Source organism: Pleurodeles waltl, chromosome 4_2 (genome assembly GCF_031143425.1).
Source record: "Pleurodeles waltl isolate 20211129_DDA chromosome 4_2, aPleWal1.hap1.20221129, whole genome shotgun sequence".
NCBI lineage: Eukaryota > Metazoa > Chordata > Amphibia > Caudata > Salamandridae > Pleurodeles > Pleurodeles waltl.
Window position 1 is genome coordinate 553,402,391 of NC_090443.1, and position 25,183 is coordinate 553,427,573.

At 45.4% G+C, this 25,183-nt stretch overlaps 1 protein-coding gene across 1 annotated transcript in view; it reads right to left on the reverse strand.

The window, feature by feature from the left end:
- LOC138293088 (protein FAM163A-like) overlaps positions 1-25,183 on the reverse strand; it is a 229,636-nt gene that overhangs the window by 173,376 nt on the left and 31,077 nt on the right. The window lies entirely within an intron of this gene.

A 25,183-nucleotide genomic window follows, 5' to 3' on the forward strand; every position in this document is an offset into this window, starting at 1 on the left:
ATGGAGGGAAGAGAATTTTTGCAAGCCCTCACCCAAATTTAACGAGTAAAAGAAAAATAAGAGTGATATGTTATAAATACTCAATGGTCGATGTCAAAGTTGGTTATATCTATCAACAGTGAGGCCAAATGGGTTTACTCCGAGGTATTGTTGAATGTTGAATGGGTGCATGGGGAAGTGTAATGAGGCAGGGACCCTCATTATGCGGGCTGTCACCTCCACTGACATGAAGACATCCACAGCCTTTGATGGAGGCATAGACCAGGTTGACTTACAAACTTCAATGTTAATCCCTGTAGATGTAGCTATGCACTGGTGGAGTTCACTCTATAAGCAGTTGCATTTCTATATTTTGTGCACATCAGGTTTGGATGCATACCTGTAATACGTACACTGCATAAGGGGCTGCAGGGTTGCTCTGGGCATAACACTGTATTTCAGCATACTTGCTCTGTACACATCCCATAAGAATCTACATATTTACACCCCAGATATGGTTGTGTACCTGCCAGTAGCACACCCCAAAAGAGGCAACCGACACGAATTATGTACAACCTAGTGGAGGTTGCATTCATGTATTATGCACGTCCCAGAGATGGTTGCATATGTGCTCTATTCCTGCACCAAAATGATTGCATGTCTGCATTCCATTCACCCAACACGCATCTTAATGCCTACATTGTATACAGACAATGCACAGATTGCTGCATGTCCCTATTATGCAAATGCAAGAGTCCTGAACATCTGCAGCATATATCCTAACACCAAGAAACTAACTGGTGTAAAAGTGTTTTGGAGAAAAATTAAGGGAATATAACATCCCAGTAATGGCCGCACATCCAAAAAGTGTCTGCATGTCTACAATATCTGGACGTCAGCAAAACACTGACTTGTTTACTTTCGAGAAGTGTTTGTATCTCTACATAATAAACACAGTGTAGTGTGGAGTCCTTCCTGCATTATGGTCACCCCAGAAGTGGCTATATTGCTATGTTAGGTAAACTGCATACCGCAGACTCAAAGTAGTTGCTGCTCTGTATACTTTCATCTCAGAAACAGCTAGGTACCATCTGGAAGTGCACCCTGGAAGTGGTTGTGGAGAAAGAAGTCATCACATGATGGTTCTCCGAGAATGTTTTAGGTGAATGTCACATAACTAGTATGTAACAGTTCAGAAACACATTTAATTTCAAAGCAATTTCTTGTGTCAAGGTTTGAATGGGGGCTGACTGCATAGACAAACACTTAACAGATTACACATGAATGTAAGAGTCTGTGTTTGTATGAGAGGCCAGGTCCCAGAGCAGCATACACAAACTGACAATTATTATCACATTGCAGGCCTTAAAAAGCTGTAGGAATGATATTCCCATTGGGTAGGAGCTAGAGATAGCTAAACAGCATAGCCTACCGCTTAAATCGGTAGGGTTGGCAAGTATATGAACGCAACTGTCACCTGTGGTTTCAAGGGTTTATCAATCCTATCCATTAAGGTGGTTGGTCCTCACACTATAGGGAAATTTGCAAACTGGAAAATCAGCAACATATTTTGCATCCTTTTAAACCTAAGACTGCAGATGTTTCTAATTGAGAGTAGCACTTGAGAGTAGCACTGGACAAAGAAGCGAGATAGGTTCCCTTAAAGACCGTAAATAACAAGCATTACAGGCTTTCATCATCAAATATAACAAAACAAAAAACAGGGTACCTATTTGTTTGTTTTTTTGTCTCCTAAAAATCATTGTATTCGATCTGGTACCCAAAACTCAAGATTAAACCAGCACTGGCAAAGCCAGTAAGTCTGCCTTGCATTTGAGTCCTGCTGAAAACAAAAAAACTGCCTGCTGTTGTGAAAAAAAAAAAAAAAAAAGATTGCTTTCTCAGGGGTGTGGTATTTTATACAATATGTACTGGTCCATGGGACATGCTTCATAAATCGTTTTGCCCTGCAAAAAACATCCACTTGTCACTTTGGTGCCATGTAGTGCAGTGACAAATTGTGGCAGCAATCTCATTATATAAGAGCTCTAAAAATAGCCTCTCTGATTATTCCAAGGCTCATCCTACTGTAAGGTTTGAATCCTAGCAATTCCCTTATTTTGCCACCTTTCAGTAGATTTACATGCGGGGCAGAAGATGGGGTAAGCAGTAGTTTCAGAATTGGAATGCCCTTGTGAATCTGTGCAAACTTACTAACATGCATGCTTTAAGGGATTTCCCCTGCTCTTCTCTAATCTTTTCCCATGCAGAGAAAGGCTGGAAATGTACTCCTGTCACGGGCAGAAGTAAAACATCTTGCAGGATTTGAAAAAAGTGGCTGTAATTGCTTGTGAATTCATGAAAGCCGTAAATCTGCACTAATGCAAGGACAAATACCATGGGCGCACTTTTGTGATTATCTTTAAGAATTGGGACCTTTTGTTTTTATTCCAATTCTATCTCTTTCTTTGTTTATCAGCTAGCTTCACAGTGAGTGGCAGCATTCTGCTGTTTCACAAGGAGCATATTGGCACATAAAGCAGTTGTGTTCATTGCCATGAACGACTGTGGCAAGATGTGCTTTCTGAGATCAAAAATATTTTTGCTTTTTTTAAATGGACATGTAAAGCACACATGCCCTTTTGGCATGTGTGCACCTTACATGTCCCCCAAAATAATTTTGGGGTGCAGCAGAGGGGGCATTAGGCCCCCAGCACCCTGGGGTTTTGCATTTTCAAAATTGCGATTTCTGGTTAAAAAGATCGCAATTTTGGAAATGCAAAAAATTCGCAGATATGGGCCAAGAGGCCCATAGGTGCGAATGGGGCCAGTATCGCAATTTGCGATTCGGTAATAGCATTTGCGATTTTTAAGAAATCGCTATTACCGATTCGCAAATTTGATACATGGCATTTTGCGAGTCGGAAATAGCGATTTCTTAAAAATCGCTATTTCCGAATTGCAAAAGGCCTTCATGATACATCTGGCCCTTTGTTTTGAAAGCAAAGATCACCAACCTTGTTTTCAAGCTCCTGCAAATATTTGCATCAAACCAGAAAGTATGCTGGGAGCACTATATGTAGCGTAATATTGTTAATCATTTGCAAATGTGTGTACACACTTTTATGTCAGTAGTGCAGTCCAATCTTACAACATTTTGTTAGAGTGGTCACCCTAATAATAAAGACTTTGCATTAGTGAACAATAAATACAAGTTCAAACAGCATTAACATATGGCCACACATATTACCTTGACTGCAAACAATGCCCTTCCCAGATTCATAATGGGGTATTGTAAACTGGCAGCCAAAGTGTTTGTGCTGCAGGGCAGGATGTTGGGCCAGTAGGAAAGTAGACTTTTCTAGCTTGGTTACCCCCACTTTTGGCCTGTTTGACTGTGTCTACTAGGATCCTGCTAACCAGTGCCCCAGTAGTTATGCTCTCTCCCTTAAATTTAGTTGTTGGTTACTGTTATCACAATATTTCACCCACAATTAGCACACTGGGGCCCCCTTAGAAGTCCCTAGAATATGGTGCCTAGATACCCAGGGCACAGGGGTTCCAGGGGATCCCTATGGGCTGCAGCATATATTTTGCCACCCATAGGGAGCCCATGCAAAGGCTTCTGCAGGACTGGCATTGCAAACTGCATGAATAGGTGCAAGCACCCTTTCACTGCCAATTTTCACTACACCAGGTCACTTAGAAGTCACCCCTGTGGTAGGCCTTCTAGCCCAGAGGGCAGGGTGCAAAGTACCCTTGTGTGAGGGCACCCCTGTAATAGCAGAGGTGCCCCCACAAACTTCAGGCCCATTTTCCCAGACTTCGTGAGTGCGGGGATGCCATTTTACACGTGTACTGGACATAGGTCACTACCTATGTCCAGCTACATAATGGTAACTCCAAATATAGGCATGTTTGGTATCAAACATGTTGGAATCATACCCAAAGACTTTTGCAAGCATTGGTTGTATGATTTCATGCACTCTGAGGGCTCCTAGGAGGACCCCCAGTATTGCCATTACAGCCTTCTGAAGGTATCAGCTGCTGCCACCACCCAGACAGGTTTCTGCCCTCATGTTGCTCAAGAAGTTCAAGCCCGGGAAGGCAGAACAAAGGGTTTCCTTTGGGAGAGGGGTGTTACACCCTCTCCCTTTGGAAATAGGTGTTACAGAACTGGGTTGGTTAGCGTCCCCAAGCCACTGGTAAAGCTTTGAAGGGCACATTTGGTTCCCTCCTTGCATAAACCAGTCTACACCATTCAGGGCCCCCCAGTCCCTGCTCTGGCACAACACTGGACAAAGGAAAGGGGGTGGTGCTCGGAGCTCCTCCAGAGGATCCCTGGGTTTTGCCATCTTGGATTCAAGATTGGCAGGGAACTCTGGGAGCATCTGAGTGGCCAGTGCCAGCCGGTGATGTCAGATTTCCCTCCTGATAGGTGGTTACCCTGCTAGGTGACCAATCCCCCTTTCAGGGCTATTTAAGGTCTCTCCTCTGGGTGGTTCCTCAGATTCGGATTGCAAGACTCCAGCGGGAATCCTCTGCATCCTCCAATTCAACTTCTGACCAAAGAAACTACATCTGGACTCTTCAGGACCCTACAAGCTGCAACAATGAAGCTAGACGCCTTCTGCAACACTGTATCCTCGGCTCCTTCCAGCAACTGCAAAATTTCCCTGGTCTGAGGACAGCCTGTCTTCAGAAGGAAGAAGGAATCTGCCTTGGGGTGAAAGAGTCACTCCCCTGCTTCTGCAGGCACCCCTCTGCTGCGACAACGACCGGCTGTGTGGATCCCCTCTCCTGCTGAGCTGCATGGATCCTGCATTACGGGTGGTGGACTGAAGTGGTCCCAACGGGCCTCTCTTCCAACTGTCCATTTGGTGGAGGTAAGACCTTGCCTTCCCACTCAAGACAGTACCCCAGTGTACTACGTCCTTTGCAGCTACCAACGTTTGTTGGCATCCTTCCTCCAAGATCTTCGTGCATCTTGAAGCTCCGGCCCCCAGCACTGTATCCTGCGAAGCACAGCTTCCTGAGTGGTTCCCTGGCGGTGTGAGAGCCTTTGTCGTAGAGCTGTGTGGGCCTCCTCAGCAACTTTCGTGTCCCTGTCCTGTGGGACTCCTGTGTGGGATGCTTGGTCTTCTGTGGGCTCTCTGTGTCGCTGAGGGTACCCTCTGGTAGAGTCCATCTGGTCCTTCCTGGTCCCCGGCAGCACCATTTTCCACTAACCACGAGCGTTGTGTGTGCCAAGGCTTGTTAGCGGATTCTGATGACGCAAACCCGACTACAATCCTCCAGTAAACCAACTTCGTCTTCTTGGGTGCAGTGGTGACTTTTCTTCTTCACCGGTAGTTCAACTTTTGCACCTTCATCTGGGTTAGCAGGGGCTCCTGCTCTTCCTGGACTCTTCTGTGCTTCTTGGACTTGGTCCCTTTCTTCCACAGGTCTTCTTGTCCAGGAATCCACTGTTGGTGTCTTGCAGTCTTGTCTGGGTTTCCCATAGTTCTTCTTTTCTTCTCTGTGTGATCTGAGAAACTTACTGTGATTTACTCATGTTTTCCTGGTTGCTGGGGTGGGTTGTGGTACTTAACTTTGGGCTTTCCTAGTTCTCCCAGCTTCCCTCTACACACTACACTTGCCTAGGTGGGAGACCGACTTTCGAATTCTACTTTCTTAGTATATGTTTTGTACATGATTTGCTCCCCCTAGACCCATTTCTAACTATTGTGATTTTCACTATATGCACAATTTTCTCACTGTTGTTATGCCTATTTCTGCATACTAGTGTATATAATTTGTACATTACTTACCTCCTAAGGGTGTATAGTTTCTATGGTATTTTTGGTATTTGTGTCACCAAAATAAAGTACCTTTATTTTTGTAACACTGGGTGTTTTCCTTCATGTGTGTAAGTACTAAGTGTGACTACAATGGTATTGCATGAGCTTTGCATATCTCCTAAATAAGCCTTGACTGCTCATCCACAGCTACCTCTAGAGAGCCTGGCTTATAGACACTGCATACACTACACTAATAAGGGATACGTGGATCTGCTAGTTGTAAGTACCATAGGTACCCAGTACACACCAGGCCAGCCTCCTGCAGGCCCTACTTGTTCAAAGGTCAAAATATACATAAAAACCTGTTGTCCTTGACCCCAAACAATATGTTCTGGGTGTCGGGCTATAGGAATCCCACACCCCTGTTCCTCTATACGATGGACCTACTAGTTGAAACATGTACTTTGCATTTATTTAGAGTACTTTGAAGATGGTAAAATGTTTTCTCATGCATTACAAAGCAAGTACTCCATAGGAGGTGGCATGATACACCAAACAGTCAATACCGCATGGTAAGAGAGAAATGCACCTTGGAGGGGAACCAAAGCCAGCTCTATGTGTATTTTAAAGAATTGGTAACAACAGGTTAAACTGAAACTGCAGAATTCATACTAAAGTGTATGTATGCCCTCAGTCAGATTTACATTAAAGACAAACTTCATGCCATCTGAGACCTTCAAACAGGGAGTCAGATGAGTGCCATGTCAGTCTAACTTCACTCAAGCTTTACATTAATGACTTGCCAACATTGCTGTTGAAACCACAAACACCAGGTAGGATGCTGCATGGCTCGGAAATAAAATGTTTAGTCCATCCATGCAGTGGAACGGTTCAAACTAGCACCCAGCACTCAAGGCTTTCAGGACACTGTTAGACCCATTGACGAATACTGCAAACCAAAGCCCCTGTAAGTAATCCTAAAAGGACCAGAATGAGACGCTCTGAATTGAACATCAACAGAAAAGTATTTTCCGATTCTTTCCTAAAGGGACAGATGTTGATGACACCACCAAATAATTCACTTAACTACACCTCACATATGCAAATCTCAGCGTGTTAAAGTACATTTTGCGAAGTTCAACTGCCAGACAGTCTAATCAACCCTCTTTAGTTGGGACTGTTGCTGTCAATATAATGTATTATAGTGTATTGTGATGTTGTGTATACATAGACCTTTGTACTCCTGATGAGACACCAGAGCACAGTGGCATATGGATAGCAGACTACTCTGTGTTTTAAGTATGCCTGTCTGTCAGTTACCATATGTGGGTTTTGTTTGAAGGTTGCGCATGTGGATCATAGTTCTGCAAGCATTTTGTTGCTATGCGCATGTAACTCGTGTGACAGTAATGATTTAAGTGTTTTCATGGAAGTGACTGCTATGGCAGGAGTAATGTTAGTACCTCCACATGTCCATATTATGTTTACTGAACAGCCTTTGTTGCAGCAGTGACTTGTCTACCAAATGGGGGTTGAATACCATAGTTTGTATTTGTTCTCTGTGTAATTTGACTGTATGCCACTTGTTTGTGTGATTGCTGTTGTGCAGAAGATTGTAGGTTCAAGGTTCCTGAAACCTTAAGATGTGTTTTAGTGACCTATCTCTGTTCCTCAGAAAGAATGCTCAAAATTAGAAGGAGATAAGCTTTATTTTAAGTGTACTGCCAGGATTTCACCGCTTATGCAGCATTGAGGTAATAGAGTCAATCTCTTGAGGATTCTCAGGTGTGATTAAAAAGTGGTGCATGTGAGTGTGAGGCAGACAAGTGTAGGGCCCTTTAGCTAGATACCGGATCGTACATTCACCCATAAATTCATACCAATCATAGAGAAGTAAATATGATTTCATAGTGAAGCAGATTAAATTACCTAGATTTAGTAACACAAGTATATTTCTTTGCAACCGGGTGAGGAAGGAGCCCGTAACGGACGGCAAATGATTATAGTAGCTAGACTGAAGGAAAACACGAATAAAGTTGTAGGTAAAAGGTAAAAGGAAAAAGGCCCTGGAACAGCAAAAAATCACGAGGAACTCCTAATTAAACTGTAAATTCTGAGGAGTAAAACTAATGCAGTCACTAGCTGAGTACTATCCTTCTGGGTGCACCATGGTCAGCCTGCAGCCCAAAATCCATGCAGCTGCAAGCTACCAGACCAATACATTATGATCAACTGCAACTAAGGCAGCAGAGAGATCATCCAATAGTATTACCACCTGGTCTCCAAAGTCTCTGATCACGTTCTTCTCATCCACAATGGCCAATAGGAAAGATTCAATTCCATGTCATGGTGAAATCCTAATTGAGAGCTTAGTAGAATTATATTCTCTTCCAAACACTTGGACAATCAACCAGGAAAAGGTGTCTTCACTATCATCACAATAGTTGGGAAAACAAGTAATGGATTGATAACTAGCTGGGTCGAAAGGGGTTCAGATTTGGATTTTTGGCATTCCTCCTTTTATCACTAAAGGAACCTGTCCAGATGTTATGGATGTAATAGCCCTTAATTGTAACAGAGTGAGCTAATATCGGGGCTGGTTATTTCATAACTGACACAGGACAAGGATCACCAGGAGCTCCTGGTTTAATCTACGTAAACATGTCTGAGCCCACAGCTTCTGACAATTATTGCAGCCTTAATATCTGGCCAGGAATCTTGCATGTAACACTGAAGGTGGCAGCTTGTTTATGGAGGACAGAAGTAGCGTAGTAGATGTTTATTCATTTTTTTAGAAAAGATTGCCTTAACTTATCACTAGGATCTTGCCACAGAGAGGTCTTCGTTTTGCCACATTCTGGTGATAAAATATTTCAAATTAGATCAAATATAATTTATTTAAAATTAAAAAATGTAGATAGAAAAATCTACCTAAATGTCAAACTAAATAAGTATCGCTTACAGCACACTTCGTGGCTGTGTGGCTTCGGCTGCCTTTGATTTGCATCATGTGAATAGAATTTGTACATATGTAAATTAGCTTTTTTCTGGATTTGCACATTCTCTGAGGTTGGTTAGATGCCACTTTCTATACTGAAAATCCTCATGTTATGCCACATTTGTGGGCAAAACTTAGAATAAATACTATTCGCGCATCTGATAAATTCGAAGCCATGCGTTAGTGGATTTTACTTGCCTCAATAAATATTGCAACGCTCACCGGGGCATTTCTCCCACCAGGAGCTTTCATTGGCATACTGTAGGCAATCAGAAAATATCTCTTCAGCGGAATAGCCTGCTGGTGGAACTGCGCTTCGTTAAAGCACTCTATAAAGGAATGTTTTTATAACACGAGCCGTACGCGGGGGGAGTGTGGGTATGTGTTATCAAGGGAATTCTCATCCCACAAGGCCCTCTTCTGCAGAACAGAGCTTCCGGGTGGGGTCACATGATGAGCTTTCAGATGGGATGGTTTCCAGACGCTTATATGCCAACATTTTGAGAACAGGAAAGAGAGAAAGTTTGAGGAAAAATGTATTTTCCCCATTGACGTATACTGAAGCAGAATTAATTTCAGGTGGGAGACAGCACAAATGAAGGCATGTTGTGCATAAAAAATCGGGAGTCTCCCGCCTAGCTCGCATCTATTGGTATGTATGCGGACGCCTCTGGTTAACCTTTCTGTGGTTTGCAAACCAGTTCCTTAGCTGGCAGGTAGCAGTTCCCCTGCTTCTGCGCTGCCGCCGTATTAATGTTAATTAACTTGAAAGCCGAAACAAAGAGCTGTGTGAATATTGACGCACCGCAAGGTCTTGAAACAGACCCACGTGTACAAAGCCTCCATCCAAGCGATTGAAAATGTGAGAAGGATCGAGAGAAAGGAAATGTGCCACTGTGACCTTAGACGCTGCGCGTAGGGTGATCAATATTTAAGCCACATACCTGCTCCTTCAAATGCGTTAATGCTGCCCTGGGGTAGAGATCCTATATCTAACGAGAGAGAACGGTGATTGGCCAGTGTGGGGCTGTTCGGCGCTCTTAGAGGTCCTGTGAATCAGCAGCATGGCGGTCTCAGGGTATCTGGTGACATAAGCTTGACACCTTTTGGAGTCACTCCTTTCTGTGTTTGTAGAGTAGTCTTACTACAGGAGGTGGTTGAATGAATGAATACACGATTGTAGGTACTTCTGGCAAGGCTTGAACATAAGGGAGGTAACTCTGGATCTGCTCTGAATAGGTTATTTACTGGTCGTAGACAAAATGTCAGAATTGGATCAATCAAATTGTCCACATGTTCAGTGACGTGCTACATTCCTCAAGGATCTTACCTCTTGCATATTTTATTCAACTTCAGGTATGCCTCCTTGGCAGAGCCCCTGTTTAATTTCCACATGCATGCCAATGGTACACAAATCCACTACTACTTGGAAAATTGGGCCAGATAATCCAACCAGTATCTCTGTGTGCAAGGCCTGGGACATCTGTTGCACTTGATGAAGGAGAGCTTCCTGTGGAACAATGGCACCAAAACAATGATAGACGTACTCAGGCCCATAATTATACTTTTTTAGCGCTGCATTTGCATCATTTTTTGATGCAATAGCGGCGCAAACTTACAAAATACAATTGTATTTTGTAAGTTTGCGCAGCTTTTGGGTCAAAAAGTGGCGCAAATGCAGCGCTAAAAAAATATAAATATGGGCCTCAGTCTCTAAACCCGATGTGCGATTTGCCTGGCCCATAAATCGAAAGTGTACTGTGGCAAAGGTCTTGCATACCTATATGAACTGACACCTCAGTACATCATGGCATGTTTGCCAATTAGATAAAGCAACAATCCATCAAGACAATGAAAGCAGGAGATCACTGGGTGTGCAAGGACCAAGACTCTCAAACTCTCCTGCCCTCGACCAATGAGTTGAACCAAGCCTCATGCAGTTAAAAAAAACTAGTGAAAAGTTTTCAGACTTGCCTCCAACTTATTGTCTAGCAACAAGGCTTTGGCTATAGAAGATCCACCATGTTTAATCATCATCCCTAGTAACAAGGCAAGGGCTATAGAATATCTGCCATTTTTACTCATCCCGCCCAATTGGATGCTAAATTCCCTTTCGAGCAATCAGTCTGTTGCCTCTTCCTACTAGCCTCCTGAAGTCCAAAGGCAACTCACAGCGTTATACAAAACTCAATAAATAAATAAACTGAGACATTAAGATGGGTCAGCAACATCCCTGCCAAAGGTAACTTATCAGGAGTTAATGACTAACACAAATGTGGTAATTTCCCCACATTACAGTACCAAGGGCGACTTCTTCGCTATGGCAAAGCAGCGTCGCCTCCCTGGCTGAGCCAGCATCAGAAAAATAAAACAACAGTTTACTATTGTTTTATTTTTCTGATGCTGGCTCAGCCAGCATGCAGGGAGGGGTGGGGCTGGGTCACGGAAGGTGAGAGGGGGAAGGTGGACAGTGTGTGCACCTAAGTGCACATGTGTGTTTGGCCGGCCGGCCGGCTTAGGCCTGCCAAACACACATGCGCACTTATATTTCTCCAGCCCGGCTCTGCTTAACAGCCGGTCTGGAGAAACTGCACAGACCCCAGGGCTGTGTCTGAGCGGCTGGCCAAGCCACTCAGACCAATCCTGGCACTGCTTTCGTGCTAGATGTAGCATGAAAGCAGCACCAGGATTGTTGGGGAGTCTGTGCTGGTGTCTCAGTGAATGCTGGGATACCACATCTAGGCAAGAGGAGCGCGAGGCGGCAGGAGACAGGTGCATCATGGCAGAGGTAAGTTTATTATTATTTTTTTATTATTATTTTCACCCCTTCTCCGTTTCCGCCTTCCCTTGAGATTTGCAGCTGCCGCCTCTGTATAGCACTTGAAGAAAAATGTAACACAAAACCTGCTGGCTCCTGAATCGTGGTCGTGATTTGTTGACCTGTCAACCTGCAGATCGTAGCTGCCCTGCGTGGACTTATGGTGGGTTCTGATACATCATTTCAAGATAAGCCCTCCTCTGCTGGTATTCTATTAGGTTGCGCCCGTTGAAAGACAAAATATAAAATATTAGGGCTGCTAACTACACCTGTGGCTTAAAGACTGAGGGACAAATTTACGAACTTCTGATGCAGGGCAGCACTGCAAGCCTTCCTGCTGCCCTGCCCTGCGTCAAAAGAAAAGGGCAGGAATGCATTGTATCTACAAGATACACCGCATTCCTATCCTTTTCCCCTGCACTGGAGCACAATGGGCTGCCATGCACCAATGCAAGTACCCTTGCACCATGGTGCAAGGGTGTCTGTGTTGCAGGGATGATGTTTTTTGTTCAAGAAGTGCACCTTCCTGCACAAAAACAATCAAGAGAGGCGTTTTCCTCTTTCTGTGTGTGCTGCAGAATGCTTCACATCTAGAAAAAGGGAAAAATTAGGAGAAATAAAGGTATTGGCCCTCGCTGCGCCTCCCTTATGCCTCCCCTGGGAAGGCATGGGCTTTTGACGCATTTCCAGGTTTACAAATCCTTGTAAATCTGGGAATGCGTCAAAATTCATGGGTGTTGCATGGGAACACCCATGGAACACCTCTTTGACGCAGAGTAAGGCAACAAAGCGACTTGTGCTGCCTTGCTTTACTCCATATCTACCAGGCCATGAAAAGCCATGCAAAGTTGCTTTGCATGGCTGTAAGAATGACCAGCAGGGTAAGACACTTGAGGAGGTTGAATGAAAGCAGGTTTATTCTGAAATAGGTCGTATAACAAGTCCTACACCAACCACGTCCTTATCTCTTCATGCCATCTCTCTCTCTCCGTCTCAACGGCCTCTTCACTCACGCCTCCCACATTCCATTTACCAACATTCCACATTCTCCCTATTCTTACGCTCGTTCTGACTTTCACATTCTTATGCTCGTGCCAGAGGAACCCACATAGAGGATACCACACCATCTTCCTCATATCAACTCGAAAAGAAATAAATAAATAAATACATAAACAGCGTATTAACGGAACTACAAATTAACAACACCTAAATATTAATAACACTTGAGCAATAAGTACATTATGTTACATGCAATCCGACACAACCCGCCTGAAGTTAGCATCACAAAATCCATGAAGAAAGTGCAAAGCTCAATGTTCACGTTACATAGTCTTTGAACCATAACGGTGTTGATGCATTTCTCTTCGGTCGAGTCTCAGTTGGATCTCGTATGCTAGGAACACTTAAAGCATTTCGAGCCTCTCGAGCAGTAACATCTGTGTGACCTACAACAGGCCTCAAACATTTGGCCACTCTATTCAAGTTCCAAATCCTGTGATCTTCCGTTTTCACAGCATTCTTGAACAATTTTATGACTTTAAAAGGACCTTTAAATTTAGATGATTTCCCTTCCTTTCTAGGGGACTTTATTTTAACATAATCACCTTCACACAACACTGTCCTCTTTACAGCTTTACGCTGGTCATACCACTACTTTCTTTTCGCTTTCACCTCTCTCTCTCTCTCTCTCCAACCTTCAATGTTACCCACCTGATCACTGACTTCCTTTCTTTTCTCCGTTACCCAACTAGGTTCCATCTCACTGTAAGGTGCCCTACCCTTAAACAATTGAAAAGGAGTGACCCCTGTGGTGGAGTGTGGCGTTAAACGATATTCTCTAACTTTTTTCTTCACATCACCCTCCCACTCAACACCATTAACTAGCGCTAATTGCATGCATTGCTTCAACACCTTAATAAAGCGTTCAACAACTCCATTGGACTCAGGGTGATAAAGAGCTGTTCTCTTATGTACTACATTTCTTTCTTTCAAGAAGGACTCCGTTGCTTCAGAAACAAACTGCACTCCATTGTCAGTTAACAAAGTACAGGGGAAACCCTCTCTTTCAAATAGATCATCTAAAAAATTAATGATGTCCTTTGATTCAACAGAATTCACGAATCTGACTTCTGGCCAACGTGAAAACATATCAATGCAGACTAATATATATCGGTCAGTAGAATTCAGTCTTATTGGACCTAAAATGTCCAAAGCTATATCAACCCAGGGACCGGAGGACTCTTCACGCATGACCATGGGTTGAATCCTACACTTCAATACTTTATCCGAACACCCACACTCTTGACAATTCCTCACTGCCCTTTCTACCATCATGTCCATGGCAGGCCACCAGTAGGCATTCCTTAATCTCTCCTTTGTTTTGGATATGCCCATGTGACTAGAGTGAGCACAATTTACAAGTTCCATTCTCAAGTTAGTTGGGGGAACCAACTTACTGCCTCTCATTATAAGCCCTTTCACCACAGATAATTCATTTTTAACCTGCCAGTAACCTGACAATTCTTCATCTACTTTTTCTTTGACACCCCAACCATTAATGACCTTATCCAGCACTAGCTGCAACGTGGTATCTTTAGACAATTCATCCATCCATGTTGATTCTGAAATCACTCTCTCTGTAACTAAACAAACTTTTATCTCCTCATCAGCCACTATGTCTGCAAAACACCCTCCTTCGAAAATCTCATCTTCTTTTCCTGTGTTTATACAAAGTCTTGAAAGACAATCCGCCTGAATATTTAATGTGCCAGGCATGTAGGAGATCACAAAAATAAATTCTTGCAGTGCCACTACCCACTTTCTGATCCTATGAGAAATCAACTCTATTCCTTTTTTAGTAAATACCTCTATGAGAGGCTTATGGTCCGTCACTATCTGAAATTTATGTCCCCACAAAAATTTCCTCAGTTTCCTCACTGCCCAAAAGACACTAAGCGCCTCTTTTTCAACCACAGAATAGTTTAATTCTGCTTCCTTCAAACATCTGGACACAAAAAGAATCGTTCTCACTTGACCTTGTTTTCTTTGCAATAAAACTGCACCAAGCCCTTTTGAGCTAGCGTCAGTCATCAGAATGATATCATCACGTGCATCAAAACTTCCTAAATCTGCTGCTTTATCTAGGCTGGCTTTGATGTCTTGATACTCTCTTTCACATGCCTGATCCCACTTAAATTCCGCTCTTTTCTTTAATAACTGTCTCATGTTATAAGTTCTTTCTGCAAAGCATGGGACAAATTTATTATAAAACTCCGCCATCCCTAAAAACTTCATAAGTTCTTCCTTATTTTGTGGACTTGGTAAATTTTTGATAGTATTGACTAAACTTGTCTTGGGACGAATTCCCCTTGCCGAAATTTCATGACCCAAGTAATCAATGTTGGGAATGTTTATCTTGCACTTCTCAGCCTTGAGTGTCAGACCATTGTTGCGTAGCTTCTCTAAGACCATTCTCATTCTCGTATCGTGTTCCACTAGATTGGTCCCTGTGACAAGTAGGTCATCCTGATATACTTTCACCCCTTCCATACCTCCCAAAATTCTTTCCATGACCCTCTGAAAGACTGATGCCGCTGAAATTAACCCAAAAGGCATTCTTAGGAATTTAAAGGTACCAAATGGTGTGATAAAAGTGGTCAGTTCCTGAGAAGACCTATGCAAATTAATCTGATGGTAAGCAGAGGTCAAATCTAGGGTAGAGAAGTGCTTTGCTCCACAAAGTGAACACAACAACTCAGTAATTTTTGGGAGTGGATAGTGATCTATTATGACATTCTTGTTTAGATCTCTAAGATCAACACAGAGCCTAGCGTCACCATTGGCTTTCCTTGCCATCACCACTGGTGCCACCCATTATGAAGCTTCCACCTCCTGAATAATTCCACTCGCAATGAGTTTGTCTATCTCAGCTTTCATTTTCTCTCTTACCAATAAGGGAACATTCCTTACTTTCGCTGGCCTCGGCTGTGCTCCTGGTTTAAGTCTGATTCTATGTATATAGTTCTTAAGACAACCTAAATTCTTGCTAAATACATCTGGAAACTCTTCCACCCAACCACATAGGTCTTCCGACACAGATTGAACCATATGATTTTCCTTAAGTCTTACTGGGGGATCTTCATTTGGATCAAGCAAAAGTCGAAGATCACGTTGATGAAACCACCTAATTAAAGAGTCTCCTTTTTCAGAAATGTATATCTTTGCAGGAATTAGGCGTTCTTTGAATTCTATACTTCCCCAAAAGTAACCCAACAGTTTTATTGGCTCACCACCATATCCCTTGGGTATCACGTCTGGTTTGAATAGCTCAACCGACCCTTTTAAATTCTGATCATAAAATGTTTTTGGTACTAATGTGATTTTTGCCCCAGAGTCAAAGAGAATTTTCAGAGATTTACCGTTAACCAAAATTGACTCTACGGGACCACCAGAAGACCCAACACCCATCTGCAAAACCTGGACCACATTCACCGCTTCCTTAACATTTGTGTCACTATCACACCACACTTCTCTTATTTTTTTTTCATTATTCTTCATCCTGCAACACTTTGCCAAATGTCCAACCCTACCGCAACTTCTGCAGAGCATTTTTAGGGCAGGACAATCTTTGTTATTGGCCATATGGCCGATATTCCCACACCTAAAACACTTCCCAGTAAAAGTTTTCTTCGTCAATGTCATTGCTGAATCTCGAGGACCTTTATTGTCAGTATTATTGCATCGTATCACTTTCACAGAAGCTCCTTCTTCTCTTGTTGTGTCCGACACAATGGAGTCTTTACGAAGGACCTCAACACATTTCTTGGAGTGTTCACAGGTTCTGGCCAATACTAGGACTTCATCTAGGGATGGGTTATCTTTCTGCCACATGCTCTCTTTTGCTTTTTCCAAGGAGCACCCTAGCATGAATTGATCCCTTAAATGTTCTTCATAAGTACCTCCAAACGCACAAGTGGAAGCAAGTCTTCTGAGTTCTGTTATATACTGTTCCATTGTCTCCCCTTGACGTTGAATCCTCTTCCCAAACTGGTACCTTTCTAGAACAGTACTCACTTTTGGTAAAAAATGTAAGTCCAGTTTTTTCAACGAAATCTCAAACTCATTGAGACCATTTGAATCTCCATCAGTGAGCTCCGGAAGATGTTCAAAGACTTCTTGGCCCTCAGTCCCTAAACAATGCATTAACAGTGATGTCTTCCTTTCCGCACTCAGAGAAGTACCACACACCCTAGCATAATTATTAAAAACCTTTTTCCACTTCTGCCATGGAATTGGTGGATCCCCTGGAGAGGTTAAAAAAAACGGTGCAGCGGGTACGTTCTGCATGACTTTGGATTAGAAATCAAATAGTGTGTCAAAATTCAACGTCTGGTGACTCCTCGAGTGCTGCAGCACAAGCGCAGACGTATTGCTCTGAAGAAGCAGCGCACTAAGAAGAACAAGGAGAAGGCATCTGAGTATGCCAAACTTCTGGCTAAGAGGATGAAGGAAGCCAAGGAGAAACGCCAGGAACAGATTGCGAAGAGACGCCGGTTGTTTTCACTGAAAGCTTCCACCTCCTAGCTCCGAAAGGTGCTCAAAGACACAGCATTCCCAAATATTTTATTTTCAAAATCTTAGTGAAAAACGTGTTGAATCAAACAATGTTACAACATTTTCCTGGAAAAAACAGTTGCTGGAACTGAATCCATTAAATTTCGTGCTTCTGCTAAGACGCGACGGCCCAGCGTGTCCTAGTTACTGTTGCTAAGTGCGAGGTTCGTGCTTACAACACGAAGGCTCAACGCGTGATGGTTACCATTGCTATGCGCGAGATGTGTGCTTCCTGAAAGACGCGTTGCTTAGCGTCGCCTGGGCCGCGCATGAAAACTCTCGCGCCGTAACAACTTACGGGCGGAGAGCGAAAATTATATACAGGTACAAGCGTAAAGTACCTTTGGTGACTGAAGTCTCACGGATCGTGTTGTCAGGACTGCCAAGACCTGTTCTTCACCGTTAGGAATTTGCCTCTCTTCATTTTCTCGGTGGATCCTCGTCGCCAAAATGTAAGAATGACCAGCAGGGTAAGACACTTGAGGAGGTTGAATGAAAGCAGGTTTATTCTGAAATAGGTCGTATAACAAGTCCTACACCAACCACGTCCTTATCTCTTCATGCCATCTCTCTCTCTCCGTCTCAACGGCCTCTTCACTCACGCCTCCCACATTCCATTTACCAACATTCCACATTCTCCCTATTCTTACGCTCGTTCTGACTTTCACATTCTTATGCTCGTGCCAGAGGAACCCACATAGAGGATACCACAGTGGCCTTGTAGATATCGACCAGCAGCCTACCCCATTGGTGCATCAAAAAACTGTCAGGTACCGGCGGCTCAAGCCGCTTGTAAAAATGGCCCTGAGTTCTGCTTCTGCAAGAAGGTAATAAATAATTTAAAAAGCTTCCCAAGATCCGAAAGAGATGAATCCTGCCAAACAGCTCTGTGAAGTATTTAAACCTCAAATTACATAAGCCACCTCAAGGGTAGCGGACGGGATGTTTTATCGTCTCTCAGCAGTGCAAATCCAGAGCATAGCTAGAGTGAGCCTTATTTGGTAGAAAACGATGTCTTGGACAAATAGTTTGAGCTATTTTTTCCATAAGCGAAACCTATTAGCTCATGTTGCAGAGTTTCTGGGGAGTGGGGGCATGGAGGCGGGGCTGTTGTGGTAGTTGTGAGTGATGGCAGATGGAAAGGAAGTGATTGAAACTGTGTTGCGGTGGTTGGATTAAAAAACACTAAGCATAATCAAATCTTTCCTGGAAGTTGTAGTTTTAAGAATGAATTATCAGCATATCAGTCTAGCTGTCCCTGTTGCTCAGACCACGTTGTCCTCATTAAATGGAATAAGCAACTTTGAATAATACATCATCCATCTGCAGAGGAAGTGACATCACTCCTCCCTCCTCTCAGGATGAACTTAATGGCTGCCACGGCCTGGACACAGAACAGGTATTAGCTGCTGGCCCAAAGGCAAGCACATCTGTGCCTGGTCCTTTCCCCTCTTCTATGCTGTGACCCTCTGCACCCTGAACCCCGGCTGCCACTCCACACGCTGCTGCCTCCTTGCACCACACCATAAGAATGGAGAATTCTCTGGCACTTATGCAAATTTCATGCACTTATCCACACCCAAAACTCACTGCACCCGCACCAACAGTGTCCTACACACTACTCACTCACACAGACTTCCAAACACCCACATAAACTTTTCACACTAGTATTCATGCTCACACCCACTCATTCACCAAACACACCACAGAGATCTGGGACCTGCGGCACAACAATGCCCCAGGCCTACTTTTCCTCAAGGGAACCTGGCTGAACCCTGCATTGGCACTTGACAACATGGCCCCCACCACCCTTCAATCCCCTGGCTACAAGATTGCCAGGCAATACAATTGTCACAATTCCAGAGTTGGAATTGCCACCATCCACAAGAACACCATCAGCTGCACTACATCCACAGACACCTCATCCTCCAACACATAACACTGTTGCTCAATCTCCATGTTATACCTATTTCACCGTAAGCATCACTCATCTACAGGACACTGGGACTGTGCACCAGCTTCACTGAGACCTTCATGGGCTTTGTCACACCACTCACCTTAGATACTGAAATTAAATCCTACTCAAAGACTCGAACTTCAACCTGAGAGACCACACTGACCCAAACTCAAAAACACTCATCGAATACCTTGAGGCCTGGGCCTCCCCAAACACGCAGAGGAACCTACCAACATATGAGACCTGATGGACCCTATTTTAACCACCTTTGACAATGTCCGAGTTGACTAGCCCACACCAGTCACCTGGATAGACCACACCCTCGAGAAGTTTAGCATCCTTGTCCCGGTCCAAAGCATACTCACCCCGCTAGACCAGCTCACTGAAACTGGAACAGCATCACTCACAAGGACTGAAACACCAATTTCAATATCCACCAACCTAAACACAGCTACAGCCTCCCCAAAGCCATAAACAATTTCAACAATTGGATTTCCTCCTGCTCCACCTCCCTGCTCCCCCTCAAACACATCAGTACAAAAAGATCCAGGCCAGCTGCTACATGGAGGAACTGAGACTGATGAAACTCCACTAAAACACAGTCTCAACATTGGATGCATCTTTACCATGCATTCCTGCACCACTCAGGTCTTTAAAACGACTTGTTTTAGGGAACGCATTGTTGGACTGGTGTCGGATTTTAAGTCGAGCACCTTCCCTACTGTAGCACAGACTGGAGTTGGAATAGAAAATTATACTATTCCAAAGTCCAATTTACTATTCTAAAGTCCAGCACCCCTTAAAGCAAGTTGTTGTAAAGATCTGTGTGGTTCAGGAATGCGTGGTTACAACGCATTTGCTGTTTCTTTTTTTTTTTTTTGCATTTATTGGTAACGGAACCCAAACAGAACAAAACTCTGAGGTAAACAAGTACAGATTATAGTCAGTGTAGAGTACAAGACACAACTGGAGTCACATGAACCATCATATGTATAAGTCAAGGAGAAGGCGGCATGCCGCTGCTAAGCGCTGTGTAAACAGAACCGCATCATTGGAACATCCTGATGCAGACAATGAAAGGAATGGGGAGGAAGAGGAAAGGAGGAAGAACAAAGAGCAAGATGAGGAAGAAGAAAAAGAGAAAAGGAGGGGGGGCAAAGGAACACCGCAGCCTTCAAACCACCAATAGAAATGCAAGTAGTAATTGAATGGCATTTAAGGGGAGCGTAGCTACTACATAATCAGTGGGAAGCGTTGGGCAACCGTATGTTATTCGATGCTCGGGACTCCAAAAAGGATCGCAGGGGCGCCCATATATCTCTCGGTCAGGAACCTTCAAGCATAAGTTCCCAGTATATCATTAGTTGTTCCTGACAGTATGCAATGTCCTGTAACCATTCACAGCAACAGGGAGCTCGCCCTCGCACCCAGCACATTGTTGCGCCAGCAGCAGTCCCACCAGCCTCCTGTGCGTGGGGTGATCTCCTCAACATATCCCAAAAGAGCAAGCTTAGGGGTGTGCGGCAACAGGAGTCCAGTCATCTCCTCAGTCGCCTCCAACACCTCTGTTCAGTATTCTCGCAGTGCTGTACAACTCCAGGCGAGATGCAAGAAGTCTGCCTCAGGAGCCAGACACCTCTCGCAACGTGCATCAGCTCGAATACCCATACTGTTCAATCTACGGGGCGTGTAATACAAGCGATGTAGAAAATTGAAGTGAACAAGGCGCATTCTATAGTTAGGGGACTGCTCTCTCATATCTGTACAGTATCGTCGTCACACGTCATCAGGAATGCTTTAGCCTATGTCGGCCTCCCAGTGGGTTTTAGCTTTAATCTCAGACACCGTGTTCTGCATGCAAACATATAGACTCGTGATAAGCCTGCCCGGGGATCGCGTTTGATATATAAGTTCCAACACTCTGCACACAGGGGGCATTACAGGAAAGCAGGGGTAGCGTGCGTGGGGCATGGCTCAAATTCTGAGAAAGAATAATCGGTGCAGTGCAGTGTCATGCACATCACCAAGTGCAGCCTCCAAGGAAATAAACATCCCACCCGAAAACCAAGAACCAAAGTATTTAAGTTTGACTCTCGAAGAAACTCACAGACTCGGACATCCTCAGAAAAAGGCATGTCTACAACATCACGCACCGGCATCAAAGGTGCAAAGGGGTCTCGCACTCCAGCGCGCCACACCAGCGCAGTCCAGCCCCTCTCTGTACAAGCCACAGTATCGACCCCCTGCGGTCTGGGTCTGATCGGGCCACCAATCACCCTTGGCAGCCTATCAGGCCACACTGCGTCACACTCAGGTGCCAAGTGTGGCAGGTATTGTATAGGGTGCAGCCACAAATGCGCAAAATGAGCCTGCGCGCAGTGATAATACAGTTCTAGATCCGGGACCGCCAAACAACCCAGTCCAAACGGAAGTGTCAGTTTTTCCCATGAAATTCTGGGCTGACAACCAGCCCAGGCCAGAGCCACAAGGAGAGACTTAAGCCGCTTCAGAAAGCTCATTGTAAGGACAAGAGGTAGATTGATAAATAAATACAGGAATTTGGGCAGAGTAACCACCTTCGCTATCGCTATGCGGCCTGTCAGCAAGAGCGGCAATGAACGGCACACTTCCACCTTATCTTCCAACCACGCAATCGCTTTGCCGTAATTTGCTGACCAAAGCGTATGAATATCCCTACTCAGCCAGATACCTAAATACCGCTCAGGTCCATCAGCCCAGCTGAGGGGATATCTGGAGGGGCACTGCCCAGTAGCCTCAGACAAGGGCAGCACCACCGACTTGGACCAGTTGATGGGGATCCCAGAAATCTGCCCAAAGAATCAGGCCATCCAGCCCTGGGACCTTATCACCAGGCAGACTGCGTATAGCCTGGATCACATCGCCCACCAAGAAGGGAGCGTCTAGATATTGCCTATGTGAACTCTCAAACCACGGCAGGCTAATATCCTCAAAGTAGTCAGTGGCAGCCGCAGATCTCAGCTCCGAGTGCTCAGCATACAGGTCAGAGTAGAAGTCAGTGAGGGCTCACCTGATCTCCTCAGTGCCAGTATGCCGCACACCAGTCGAATCAGACAGCTCTACAATATAATTACTTTCCCACAGCTTATGAAGCATTGCTGCCAGCGTTCAGATGGCCCTTTCACCCTCACCATATCTCCTCGCCATAGCATCTTTCCCTAGAAAACAAACCTCGCGAAGAACAGCTTCCTCATACTGTGTCATCTTTCCTCTCAGTTCAGCCAGAAGGTCACCAGACCAGTCAGAGACCAATGGTTTTTCTAGCTCAATGAGCTGGGCCTCCAGATTTGCCAAGTCCTGCCTAAGCGCCTTCAGCACTCCGTGCTGTTTAGAAAGGCAAAGCCCTCAAATTATTATCTTAAAAGCCTCCCACACGGTGCCCGCAGAGGACACAGATCCCTGATTCTCAGCAAAGTAGTGCACAATGGCGTCACGGATCTCATCCTTAAAAACCTGATCTCTAAGTGCACCATGGGGCAGCCTCCACATTAAGGCACAACTGGGGCCTCCAGGAACAAGCAACTCCAGTATGACTGGCGAGTGGTCCGACAAGGTACGGGCCTTATGCTCAATGGACCGCGTCCAGAGCTCTACGTCCCTGGTGACGAGCCATCTATCTATGCGGGACCAACTGCCATGCACATAATTGACACAAGTACCCTCCCTGTCAGTTCCATGTTTTGCCCTCCATAGGTCCACCAAAGCACCTTCAGCCATCACAAGAGACAGGGCCTTAGCAGCTGCCAAGTGCTGTGGGCTAGCCTGGCTTTCACGGTCTGCCACAAAATCCAGTACCACGTTGAAGTCCCCCCCCCCCCACTCACAGCAGGGACCCAGAACCCAGTGAGCCAACAAGCCACCACACTTCCCCAAAACATTCAGGGTCATCAGTATTTGGGCCGTAGATCGACACCAACCTACATGGTCTATCTAGCAGTTTGCCTCTCAACATGACATAACGACCATTCAGATCCACAAGCACCTTTTCAGTACACCATTGCAGCCCCACACCGCCTGCATACCTTGAATACATTGCAGCATGACACTCACCAATCCAACCAGCTTTCACCCGGTGTTTCACGGCTTCCACCCGGGGAGTCTCCTGCAGCATACAGATGTCTATCGCATGGCGCTGCATAAAGGCAGAGAGCAACTTCATCTTTCGCCCATCATTCAGCTCACAAACATTCCAAGTGAGGCAGTGTACAGGTGTCACGCTTTTTTGCGCCATACCAGCAATTTACCAAAACACACAACTCCCCATAACATCTCAATTGAGGCATCGGCTGATGCAAGGGAAGGAACAGGAGAGAAAGGAAAAAGACAAGGAGAGTAAACCAAGAACAAAGCATTACAGACCCACACCTTCGCTGTCCCCCAATTGGGTCAGTACCACAATCCCACCCAAACCCAAATACATATCCCACAACATGATAATAAACAACTTGAATGGACTCATCCAATGGGGCTTCAGCAAGGCAATCCGAGAACCATCTCAAATGGGATGGGTGGGCAAGGGGACTCACAATGTCAGGTGTATAGTACATCATACCACACCAACATTTAAATCAACAATAAATTTGTAGGCCTCCAGACACCGGACAGGGCCAAGGGGACCACAAAGAGTAGAATGAATTCATTCATTGTCACTAAGAGCATCACCCTCTCTGTCAGCAGCCCGTGGGCATTCCGGCGGCGCCTTTTTTGGGGACAGAGTTAGCGTATTTAACAGCCAGTTTCGGGTCAGTGAAAAAGTGCAGCTTGCCCTTACGCTGCACTTGTAGTTTAGCAGGATAAATGAGGGTGGATTTGGTATCGGTATGGCTCAGAGTGCGTTTAGCCAGCAAGAAAGCCTTACGGGCCACCTGCACCCCAGGAGTGTAGTCTGGGAAGATACTCAGTTGAGTATTATTATAGATCACAGGACAACGCTCTTTGGCCAGTCTAAGTATGGTATCCCTATCTGTGTAGTTCAGTAAGCGTACAATAAAAGGGCACGCCAGAGCCCCGGGCGGAGGCCGCGGCCCCAGAGACCTGTGGGCCCTCTCCAACACCTGGGAGAGCTCGCCAGGGAATAACAGAGAAAGCATGGTCTCGACATAGTCCTCCATGCGCCCCATGGCCGTCGACTCTGGAAGGCCCAAAATGCGGATGTTATTACGGCAGGAGCGGGCTTCAAGATCCTAATTTTTATTCCAAATCACCTCCAGCACGCGCTCCATGCCCAGCAACTGTTCCCCGTCTCAGCGGAGATTGTCCTACAGATCGGAGGTGCGTGATTCTAGCTGCTCAAAGCGGGCGTCATGACCATCTACCCGTTCCTTTAAATGATCCATTTGCTCAGTTAAATGGTCGAGCTTGGCATCAATGCTGGCCAGGCTGTGCTTGAGGTCTAGGAACATAGCCTTCACGGAGGAAGCAGAGGCCTGGCCGCTCTTCTTTTTCCCACCATCAAAAGTGAGCTTAGGCTGCCTCTGGTCTGCCTTCCCCATCCTCCAGGCCAGCCGACCAGGCAGGCAGCCAAAGAGACACCCACCACTCCGCACCAGTAGCAATCACCAGATAAGTAGGGCTACCAAAAGATAGAAGCTCCTCGCAGGCACTCACTCCCGGCCGTCACGCACACCATGGCAAAGAAGGAGTGAGGCGGGAGGCGCCAGTCACCAGGACTAGGCCCATGTCCGGCACTGCACAGCCGGCCTCCACCACAGAAGTCCGGCACAGCGGCCCACAGCAGCAACACTCCCACCCACGGGGCCACATGGCTCGAACCCTGCTGCCGATCAGGCCCCGCAGGTCACCAGTAGCAGGGCCCCAGCCTAGGATCACCACCCCCCCAGGAGAAAGGGGGGTAGCTCCACTCCACAGGTGTCTCCAAGGGCACCCCCCCCCCCACGGCCACAGGGCACCAGCAGCTCCCCTGAGTCCTCAAAAACAGAGGGGTGATAGGAGGCACCAACCCCTGGATCAGCCACAGGTTAACGTTCCCGCGGCCTGAC